Source organism: Nanorana parkeri, unplaced genomic scaffold (genome assembly GCF_000935625.1).
Source record: "Nanorana parkeri isolate BGI_ZX_2015 unplaced genomic scaffold, ASM93562v1 scaffold9, whole genome shotgun sequence".
In the NCBI taxonomy this organism is placed as follows: domain Eukaryota; kingdom Metazoa; phylum Chordata; class Amphibia; order Anura; family Dicroglossidae; genus Nanorana; species Nanorana parkeri.
Genome location: NW_017306277.1, coordinates 3564988 through 3576827, shown reverse-complemented (window position 1 = coordinate 3576827; position 11840 = coordinate 3564988). Strand labels below are relative to the sequence as shown.

General features: G+C 40.4%; 1 protein-coding gene across 1 annotated transcript in view; it reads left to right on the top strand.

Moving 5' to 3' along the window:
* The window catches only part of MAGI1 (membrane associated guanylate kinase, WW and PDZ domain containing 1), a 432678-nt gene that overhangs the window by 373180 nt on the left and 47658 nt on the right, over positions 1-11840 (top strand). The gene's annotated exons all lie outside the window — the stretch shown is intronic.

The window sequence follows — 11840 nt, the reverse complement described above, 5'->3', positions numbered from 1 at the left end:
CCCCCCCCCCCCCGTTACCCATGCTTTTTTTTTTTTCATGGCCGCTAGGTTCCATCAGTAAAAAAATTCAAGTGGTGGGCATTCTTTGTCACTCACAACCTACGCTGCAGGCACCTGCAGGTTTGGGACCCCCCTCTACACATCATTAAATGTTTTTTTTTTTTCCCTTTTCTCTGAGATGCTGCAATCGTCAGTCTTTTCAAGAGCTCACAAAAGTGGTTTCTGTAAAAATAGCTTGCGCGTTATTTCAGAAGGATGTATAAATAATTCACTAGGTGGAACTAATTGATGGTCTATATTTCCTGTGATCTTTTTTTTTTTTTCTTGGCTTACAATAACTAGAAATATTTTTGCGTTTTTTAGTTGAATTCATACAGTGAAAAATAGTATTTTAGAAGATTACAAGAGTATTTTACAAGCACAATAACACAACGTACAAATATTAGGGAGCAGTTTTATTTATTTATTTATTTTTGCATAAACAAATTTTCATCTTTTCATGAATATGAGCTTCAGGAAAGGCAGCTGGTAGATATTGCTCTGCATTTAAATTAGCTGGCAAGACACACATGTACCCTTTAATTAAAAATAATCTGGATTGGAAAAAAAACATTTTTTTTAACTTTTGTTTTCTGGCTGAATTTTGGCAGTAAAAAATGAAGCTGTCCATTTTTGACACTGTTAGTTTTATTTAGTATTTATGATTTATTTTTTTTTTTATAATTTACCAGCCATGATGAGGGTCTTGCATGGAGAGGCAGTAATTTACAATGTGATTTTCATTGAACCACTACAATAAATGATATGATTCTGATGGCTCAAGGCATTTGTGGAGAGTCACGTGACCCTCAGGCCTCTACCATTGTCACTTTACATTAATGCACACAGAGAGAGTACTCGTTTGCGCTCACAGCCCAAGCACAAAAATGTCAAACTATATGCTTGGATTTCTGCACCGTCGTCAAAAATAATTTGGCTGTTGGTGACAAGTGCTCAGGAATTGCTCTTGCAGTAAAACTAACCTCGTTCTGTGATAGTTTAATCGCATTTTAGTTTTTGTATTTCGTATCAATGTTTTAACTTTTTTCGCAGGAAATACGTTCCTCACGTCCATTCTAAAAGTCTGTCACCCAAAAAAATAAATAAGAGGGGGGGTTTAATTTGTGATTTGCCAAGCAAGATAAATCCTTTGGTATTATTTTTAAGCTTCTTTACAGCCAGTGTTTGCAAGTGCTTAGTGCAAATGTTAATTAATGATTCTAGTCTGGAATATTTTTCTAAATCTTTTTCTTCCCAGTAAAGGAATCTTTAAAATAAAAAGACAAAAACATAAAAAATGTGATTTCTTCTGTCAAATTAAAGTTGTCAAACTAATTGTGAATTCATAGACACCAGTTAACTATGGTTTTGTTTAATTGTTAGGATTAACCGAGTTTAATTTGAATGGGGCTACAGTTTGTATAGACTGACAGATATCAAGGGCAGTGGTCTAGGTAAGGTGTATAGCACACATCCCCAAGGGGCATACCAAACCATGACATTTTCATTGACTGCACAGAGAGTCTTGTATTAACCATAGCAACTGCCTGCGTGCACAGTGTAGGAGTGACTGAGCTGGAATAAATTACTGTATGCTAGACAGGCCCTGAATGGCTGGGGCCTAGGCTACCAGGATTTTAAGGGAGAAGCAGACTGCCCTTGTTAAAATTCCCTTTTAATAATGTTAATAAATTGAGATTGACAGAAGATCTGTGGCCCTTGAAGCATACAATAATATTTCCCTGCGTTCATATCTGAAATCATGCCTGACTCCAGGGTTTAGCAATCCTTGGTGCATGCTGGTGCTTGTGGTTTGTCGAGAGGGGAAGGCCTACAAATAGTTCAAAGATGCCCAATGTTTGCCAAATATGGAAAATTCCTAAACTGCCTTATTGAGATCCTTCGTTAGTGTAAACACAAAAAAAATTCCACTCAAAGCACAAAATCCAGTGAGTAAGATAAAGGTGAACAAATCCAAATTTTTGGTTGGATGTTGTTTTGGGTGGAAAAAGGGTTCCCACAGTGTTTTGGACCAGTAGGACACATAAGCTTTCATGTTCCATTATTTTGCTTCTATCCAGTATGAATTCTCTTAAAGAAAGGGAAACTGTGGACTTCCTGCTCAGTAGTGCTGTGATTGTGCTTAACAGTGATTGCTCTTAACTGCTACTTGAGGCTTGACCTGGCTAAAATACATTTGAGTGGCTGTAAGGTTATTGAGACCATCAGCAGCTCTTAAAGCAAGTGACCTTACCAGTGGTCTCACCAGCACCACGTATCCTTTCGTCACTTCTTGCTGCTCCATTCATCCAGTAGGAAGAAATAAAAATACCCAGTAGTTTAGGTTATAGGGGCACATGTGACTCCTTTCCCTTCTTCCCATGTGACAGTGCTGGGGCTTAGTGTTTGGCTGCCCAGACATGCAGGATGTCTGGGAATTGGGAGCTTAGCCTAAATTAACATTTCCAGATGCTGTCTAAAAGATGGCAAATATTAACTTCCAGTTTAGTTCCACTTTAATTGAAATCCTCAGTTGGATGCAAACCAGCAAGTGTGTGAAAATCACATGGAGGAGGAACCACCCCTTAAACTCTTTTGCACATTTACTGGTATAGACATTGTATAATACATCACTCTCTAATGGAGTGACAACGTGTGTGGGGTCAGGAAGTTAAAAAAGTTGATGATGACTGGGGGAGAAAGATGGAGGGCTAGAAATGGCTGAGGGAAGTGGGAAGAGTAGTTGTAGGATATTGGTGCATGATAATGTTGTATGGGTTTTACCCTCTTGCAGAAGAGAGTGAGGTGGGGAGGGAAGAACACTTAATCCTAGGGACAAGTTGGCCCACCTAACCCATAATATGGCAGGGCAGCTGCCATAGCAGCTTTGTGGTTTGGGGGCCTTTGAATGAAAAGCACTTAGATAATCTTCAGAAGCTTAATATTGAGATTGACAAAGTCTTTGACCCTTGGCATGCACATGAAATAAGCCTTGAGGTAGGGTCATAATTGAAATCGGATTTATTCTAGGCTTTCAGTTTATGATGGTACTTGTGGATTGTACAGAAATAAAGGCGTGCAGAGAGCTCAAAGCCATCTTTTTGCTGTATAGGTAATTAAAGTCCTTAAACTGTCTCACCGAGGCCCTTAGTTCTTAGATTATCAATTTAGTCTGGGTCAAACATAAAATTCATTCATATAGGCAAAGTGAACAATGGATCATGTGTTTCATTTTTGTTTTATTTGCTCAGTTGTGAAGAGAAAACAGGACTCCACAGTGTTTTTGGACGGTAGCAGACACTTTCTGTAACAATATTATGCTTTTGTGTGTTAAGGGCATAATGTTATATCCAGCTTGGTGTATCTAACATACCCAGCTTGCTGAGGTCTTTGGAGAAAAGGAAATGATTAGGTGGTTTTAAAGGTTGAAGACCCACTGGGTCATATGAAGGCTTTTCTATCTGGTGAATGTTTTTTGGAGTTGGCTAAATGCTTGATAGATCCTTAGTAACCCAGTTTGATACAACAATGACGCCTCCCCCTATTTACCTCAGGTTTAAATTGAAACCTTCTCCCCTGATTTCATTAGATTACTAGTTGTTCAAGAGTGAGATTCTGCACCTCACAAAATTCTGTATTCACGGGATCTGATAATATGTATTATCAATTAATACATATTCTTCTTTAGGCTTATAAAAGGGGCTACCTTGACACCTTAAAGCTCACAGGGCCTCTATATACCTAGAATGATGCACCTACTTCTGTAAAGGAATTTATATTTTAAGTTAAACATCAATCCCCCTCCAAAAATCATGTCTTCCTTTTCTTTTCCCATTGGACTTATATTAAAGCTTGTGTGATGAGCATTTGTGGTGTTGCCTGGCAACCGGGAAGGTCATTATTTGTGGATATAACCAGAGCCTTCTCTCTCTCTGTCTCCTTATAGAACAATGCCTTCAGAAGAATAAAGCATCTATATTCTTCATTAAATTATCTAATAGGGAGCCATATTGCGAGTAGACAACTTGTTACGCAGGTTATATATGACATCGGTAATTTGATACTCTATATATGAGTAGAGTATCCGCTTTGTTCAGACAGAGTTGATTTACTCTTACCTTTAGGGTTGTACTTTCAAAAATTGTATTTTTTCATGAACAGTAAAGCTTAATATGTATTTTTATTGTAAATTCAGAGAGAAAAACACTTTTTTGTACCCCAAAGTAGACCATTAGCATATCGGGTTTCAAGAAGTCACCTTAAAGTGCATTAGTCATTTTGCCGTGGCAGGCAGCTATTTTGTAGAATTGGTCTCAAGGACCAGTAGTGAGAGCTTAAGGAATGCCTACTGTAAAATAAGGCATGGGGTTGGGGTTTGTTGGGTCATCACTTCATAGATTTACACAAACCTGATAGTAAATTTAAAGATAAAACGTTCCCTTCCACCTCGTTTAGTTTCTTTTCAAGGGTCACCACTCACCATAACCTACTGAAGGTGCTGGGGCCTGATGATTGACCACACAGGTCCCCAAGCATTGCATTGTGGGAAGGCTTAGGGGATGTCCTGTACTTTTCCGTACTCGGAAGTACTAGAACTTTGAGTGCAATCAGAACAGAGGGGTGGGCAGTATTAAGTGTAGGCGGGTTTGCTTTAAAGGGTAGGTCAGCAGTCTGTCTAAATATTGTATCTGCTTAAAAAAAGTAAATTCCTCTTACGAACAGCATCTGGCACTCAAAATTACATGCACTACTTTTTTTTAGTAGGTTTTCGGAGGATATGTTTACAGATTCAGCTGTTTTTTAATGCAGGTGGGCTCAATTTGAATGTCCAAATAGCTTCTTGACACAACCCCATTCCAGTTTCAGAAAACCTTTCTCCTTCTTTGACTTCAACCTCAAAAAAATGCATTCCTTACCTTACCTATCAACAACAATGTATCTTATTTTCTTATTTGTGTATCACTCGACTGTAGATCCTCAAATCATCTCTGCATTGGTGCTGACACTGTCCTTTCTTCTGCAGGGTGGCTACTTTTGTTCCCCATGGTCCCTGTGTGTGTTGTGAAGTAGCCACCGCTCCAAGCTCGCTCCTGTGACGGACTATAATCCCAATATAAATTAGCTAGTGATACACAAATAAGATACATTTTTGTTAATAGTTCAGGTACTTGAATGTATTTTTGAGGTTTAACTCCCAAGTTTAGTGTCACTTTAAGGAGCAGCAAGAAAGGTGGGGGAAGTACAGATCCACAGAATGGATCAAGCAGAGGAATCCTTGCATTGCAGGTCCTCGGGTATAGCTTCCTCCTCAGCAATGAGAACAGTGAATAACACTGTAGAGACATAAAATCTTATTCCAAATCTTGTGAGACTAGCAGTCGGTGCCTCAATGTGTTAGGTGATATCACACTGCATATGTACAGCTATGAGGCTACAGAACAGGAGTGTCTAGGCACAGGATGTGAACTGCTATTTTTTTAGAAGGAATTTAAGACAGAAGATAGATTTTTTTTTAAATTACTGCTTAGGTGAAATTAACATTTCAGATGCGGTCTAAAAGACAGCAAATACTATTTTCCAGTTCTGTTCCACTTTAAATGAAATCCTTAGCTGCATGACAACTAACCAGTGTGTGAAAGTCACACGGAGGAGGAACCACCCCTTTAAATTTTTTGCACAGTTACAGGTATAGACATTGTATAATACATCACTCTCTAATGGAGTGACAACGTGTGTGGGGTCATGAAGTTAAAAAAGTTGTTATGCAACATAAGTACACCTTGTCATGACAACGCTCAATAATTTATGGAAATCTATTCCCAACTGCAAGGCCTTGGGCTCCCTGCCCTCCTCCTCTATTTATCCTCTCTGCATTGCTAATTCTCCCAAGTTCCCTGCTGCTACGGCTCTATAGAAAACTTATTCAGACTCAAATGGGTCCTCATGAGTCATGCTTTGGGAAAGAGGAAACATTTCAATCAGTTGTGTGTTTTCCAACACCTTCTCTTGATTGGTGAACCAGGCTACTTAAGGGGCTAAGGGGGCTGCGGACAAAGATATCTCAATAATTTGCCCCATCTTTGTTAAACAAGGCTTCCTTTTTCATTGTAAATACATTTCCTTTGGTAAGAGTATCTAATATTTCAGAATTCTAAAGAGGCACTTTTAGCTTTGTTAGTTACAATTGCTGAAATATTGCTATAATACATTTTAAATGTGGCTAAAAAAATAGGATCGCATTCAATTTATAAACTAAAAAATGATATAAGAAAAGGTTTCCTGGAGCATGGGATCTGAGAAATGACCTCACTCCCTCCCTATCTCAGCTCTATTACTTGCAAGTCTTGATGGCCCCCCCATCTCTTGTCGGGGCAAGGGGAAATGTCTTTGGGTTTTTTTGTTACCCTTTATTGAAAAAACCTTGCATGTTCCAAATCTAATCCTACGGAAAAAAAAAAGATTTTATGTTTAACACTACTTCCCAAATCCATTTTTACAAATTTGGTATTAAGGGTAGCGAAATACCCAAATGTATCACCACTATTTATTACCTGTCTTCCTTCATTACAAGCCATTATAAAAATCTGTTCCATTTCTCTCCATTTTAGTGAAAATCCATGGGAAAAGGGAATTTTTTTTTTTTTAGATTTAAATAAAATAGGCAGGGGTTAGAGCCCCAAGTGTTTACTGCTGCCTGTGTCCCTGCTAGGTTGAAACTCCCTTTCCCGGTGACCATTGTCACCAGGACTGAAAGTTAGGGAACATTCAAAGGGTTACGTTGTCATTAGAACAGGAATACAGGGGGAATCCTTAAATGGGGACACTCGTTTGGTGTCAACTGTCTAAGATGGATTAACCTTCCTTTGAAGATTACTTTCCTCTCACTTCTCTTTGTGTCTACAGGAAAAGTTAAGGGAAATCTTCTCAATAGGACACACATGGTGAAAAAGCTCATAGGTTTTAACCATTACCAAAATTTACAAAAAAAAAGTTCAGGCTTTAGATCTACTTTATTAAAGAGTAAGGCCTCATTCACACAGTGCTAACTCAGGGCATACACGTCCGCGTGGCGTGCACGCCTCTCTCAGGCCATTCCCCAGAGGGACAGGTGCTGCGTTTGATTGTGCACAGCACCCAGTCCTACCCTATGGGAGGATGCGGCCGTATGCTGTCATACGCTCACCAGAACTGCACATCCGTGCAGGTCTGGGTGTCTGTGCTCGGATGCAGGGAGGATCCAACCTGTCTGTGTCCCAGTATGCCCCAAGTTAGCCCCTAACGTTGGGCATATTGTTGACCCCTTTCCCCCCAAAAGGGATTAATACTCCCATCAAGCTGGCGTTGTTTGGTCCTTTTTCGTATAATTTCTGTGTTGCAAATATAAACATAAAGATACAGTAATAGGCCATTAACCTGGATTGACAGGGTTTAATGCACCCAGTTCTTGAGAGCCCAAGACGAGACTCATCTACTATAGATCATCTTCTGTGGGGTTGTTTTTTTTTGTTTTTTTTTTTATTGTTATGGCTAATTATGTGTTTGAAGCTAAAATCATCCATACATAAAATAAGCAAATTAATGCAGCTCTGTAGTCACCATAAAATCATTTTAATGTATCTAGTGTCAGTACCTGAATTTTACTCATTAGCAGTTTCCTGGGAAGCGGGAGAGGCAGACAGCACTAAGAGCAGTGGCGGAACAATCACCATAGCGACCCAGGCGGCCGCTATGGGGCCCAGGGCACAGAGGCGCCCGGCCAGGCCTCCCCCCTGATGCTGTGCGGGCCGTCTGGGTCGCTATGGCATCTCAGGCTGCTGGCTGTCACTGGCGGCTGTGAAGAGGAACACGCTGCTGTTCAGATCACTGACAACCTGTCAGTGATGTGTGCTGCAGCGCGTTCCTCCTCACAGCTGCTGCTGAGTCATTGACAGCCAGCAGCTGTGGAGGAGAAGGCAGGGCCCAGTCGGGGCTGACAGGGTTTGACCAGCTGAGACCCTGCAGAGCCCTCCATAGAGAGTCTATGGTAGGCTCTGCAGGGCCACTCTCAGGTGGGTTGTTTGGGATATCAGGTGGGCGTTACTAGAAATCACAGGGCCCCATACAAAATTTTGCCCTGACTGAGAGTCAGTGCATAAACATGGGATAAGGAACATAGTTACATAGTTAGGTTGAAAAAAGACCCAAGTCCATCGAGTTCAACCTATAGAGATACGGAGAAAAAAAAGAAGAAAAGCCTAAACAGAACGCTATGCCCACAATTACCCAATGTTGATTCAGAGGAAGGCAAAAAAAAAACCCTATAAAGCATTGTTTAATTTGCTCCAACAGGGGAAAACAATTCCTTCCTGATCCCATAAGGCAATCGGATATTCCCTGGATCAACAATCTCTGATGCCTAATATACCTATAATAACTCAATATCCAGTAATATTCTGTGCATTTAAGAATACATCCAGATGTTTTTTAAAACAATTAACCAGAACAATCTGATAGGAAGAGATAGCAGAGTTTGCAGAGAGATAACCTCATCTGTTTTCTGCTACTCAGTCACTGTGCAGTCAGCAGACTAGGTGAAGGGAGATGGCACTATTGTATTTCTACTATAACAGAGACTCCCTTTGCAGGGCTGTGTAAATCTCAGGAGTGGATGGGTAGGAATAAAAATCCTTTTATAGGTAAATCGGCTCCCGTATATGTATTACATGTGTGTATTTGTTTGTTTGCCTGGAGTTCAGCTTTAATACCTATCTGTATTTTGCATGAAGGGTTTAATGACTGCAAAAAGAAGGAGGAAAGCTGTATCACAATCTGCATTGTTAACAAGATGATTCTTTACAGATTATTACTGAAACACACGTCTCAAATCCTACTTCAGGGAGACAGGGAGCACTCGAGCAGGAAATTGGTACCTCTCCATCTCTGGGCTGAACCTTGCTGCTTCTCTTTAATTTGATTTGATCATTTAACTCATTGCCTTCCAGATAAATGTGCGCTGCTTCCCTCTGGCATCAATGCCAGCTAATGATCTTTTTTTTTTTTTAGAGTTATAGATCTTAGCCTAGATTTTCTCATCTTCAGAAAATACATGGCCTTTGGCCATAAGACTCAGACATTAGATGTGTGGGGAAAAGAAAGTCAGAAAGTCATTAATTATATGGAGATAAGAAAAGTCACATATTATCCAGAGCCATTTTCCTGATTGGTTTATAATAGGTTGAAATGAAGATGTGGTTTGTCAACAGTTTATTATGTAAAATGCTCTTTTTTTTCTATATTGCATGTCAAAAGATTGAACATGTCCTGTTATTTATGAGTGAGGATAATGGGGGGTTACAAATAATGGTTCTATTCTAGATAAATCTGATGCAAGAAATGCTACTGCAAATTTGTAGTAATTTGACGGCTGACAGTTTTTGTGCATAGGATCAATTGTGTGGAAACAGTGTTACGTAAAGTCAATCAGTGCCAAGGCTACAGATATTCTTAAAGCGGACCTTTCACTAAAAATCACATTAACATTCAGCTCTGCATGCTGATATGAAATCATCTTACATTCATTAGTTTAATAAACATTTTACTTTTACTGTTTTTCCACTTCCTGGTCCTCTTGGGCATTTGTGATGTAATGTGTCCAAGGGTTGCATCCTGCGAAGATTACATCAGCAGTGAATTGCTGGGAATTCTCGCCTGTAATATCACAAGATCGCAGGGACAGGCATTTTCCTTTCCTGAGATGATGTGTATGGTCACATGTCCTAGTCGCATGTGCCAGAGTTCCAGGAAGTAAAGGGAGATGGATTCATCAGCCCATAGTAAAAATGGCCACTGTGAGAAGAATGGGAAGGAAAAGGAAAATATGGTATGCAAAGAATAAAAAGTCTGCAATTATATCTAGCTATCTGTAGTTTTCCATTACTAAACATTTCTAAAGGTGTCTTTCTTGTCATTTTTAAGATAAGGGTAAAGTTCCCCTTTTACAAGAGATTAATGGTCTTAAAAAAAAACAACTGGTCTCTGCAGCTGCAGGCACTCTGGAGAAAGGCATCATCAATGTTTACAGCAGAAGTGCTAAAATGCCTTTCCCTGAGATAAGGGTAGAGTTCCCCTTTAACAAGAGATTAATGGTCTTAAAAAAACTGATCTCTGCAACTGCAGGCACTCTGAAGAAATGCATCTTCAAAGTTTACAACAGAAGTACTAAGGTTGTTCAAGTTGTTCTCTTGGTAGCTCAGCTCAACCTACTCCCACCAGTGACTTAGTAGCACAGCCCATTTTTCTCCCCTTCCCAACAGTTACTCTGTAGCCCAGCTTTCCTTGCACCCTCTTTCCAGTAGTGACACAGCAGCTCAGCTTTCCTTGCTCATCCTTGTCAGCAGTTACTCCGCAGCTCATCTCCCCCTGTTCCCCCTTCCAGAGAACCTGCTCTGTGTTACATTACAGATGAGAAGGCTGGCAGGCTGCTAAATCAGTCTTTGGGGAGTGAAGCAGGCGTACCTAAGCTGCTGGGTCACTGCTGGGTGGGAGAGCAGCGCAGCTCAGAAAATGACAAATGACTTCAGTGCTTCTGCTGTGAACATTGTTGATAAATCGCTCCACAGTTCCTGCAGCTACACACATCAGTGGGGGCTTGTTGTAAAGCCTATTGACTGCTTGTTAAGAATATGTAAATACCCGATTCTCCTTAGATCTGGTTACTGGTTCCCTTTAAAGACCTTATAATCATCTATTCCTTCTCTACATGCTCACCATTTGAAAGCTTTATGTAAGTAAAGGTTTCCTGTATGTTAGTGGCATCGTTTTATTCACAGGACTTTTTCTTAAGGCAGATGGAAGGTCTGTGTTCAAGATGAACGGCCTTGGTTGGATTACTCTGTGATTTACAGTACTTACCTGCTGACATTTCTGTTCTTAGGGCATTGCAGACAGTGACTAGGCACTTTGTCAATACTGTATATCACTACTGCTTAAGATTTTGCACATATAGCAAGCTGCTAGCCAGCTAAAAAAAAATAATTTAAGTGTGAGATAGTATCAGACCCATAGAACAGATTTTCTGTCTGCTTATCTCAACCTTTTCCTATTTGTCTGCCTCATTTTCAACATAAAGTATCTATATGTTACTGTTGTTACAATGTGCTGCATTGTATCTATCTATCTATCTACACTATATTGCCAAAAATATTGAGACACCCCTCCAAATCATTGGATTCAGGTGTTCCGTGAAATTTCCTTGCTACTAAATATTCCACGGTCAACTGTTAGAGGTTTTGTAACACAGTGGAAGCAACTGGGAACAACAGCAACTCAGCCACGAAGTGGTAGGCCACATAAAATGCTGAAACACACAATGCGCAGATGTCACCAACTGTCTGCAGAGTCGATGGCTACAGACCTCCAAACTTTGTGTGGCCTTCAGATTGACACAACAACAGTGCGTAGTGAGCTTCATGGAATGGGTTTCCATGGCCGAGCAGCTGCATTCAAGCCTTACATCACCAAGTGCAATGCAAAGCGTAGGATGCAGTGGTGTAAAGCACGCCGCCACTGAACTCTAGAGAAGTGGAGACGTATACTCTGGAGTGATGAATCACGCTTCTCTGTCTGGCAATCTGATGGACGTGTCTGGCTTTGGCGGTTGCCAGGAAAACGGTACTTGCCTGACTGCATTGTGCCAAGTGTAAAGTTTGGTGGAGGAGGGATTATGGTGTGGGGTTGCTTTTCAGGGGTTGGGCTTGGCCCCTTAATTCCAGTGAAGGGAAGTCTTAAGGCATCAACATACAAAGACATTTTGGACATTATGG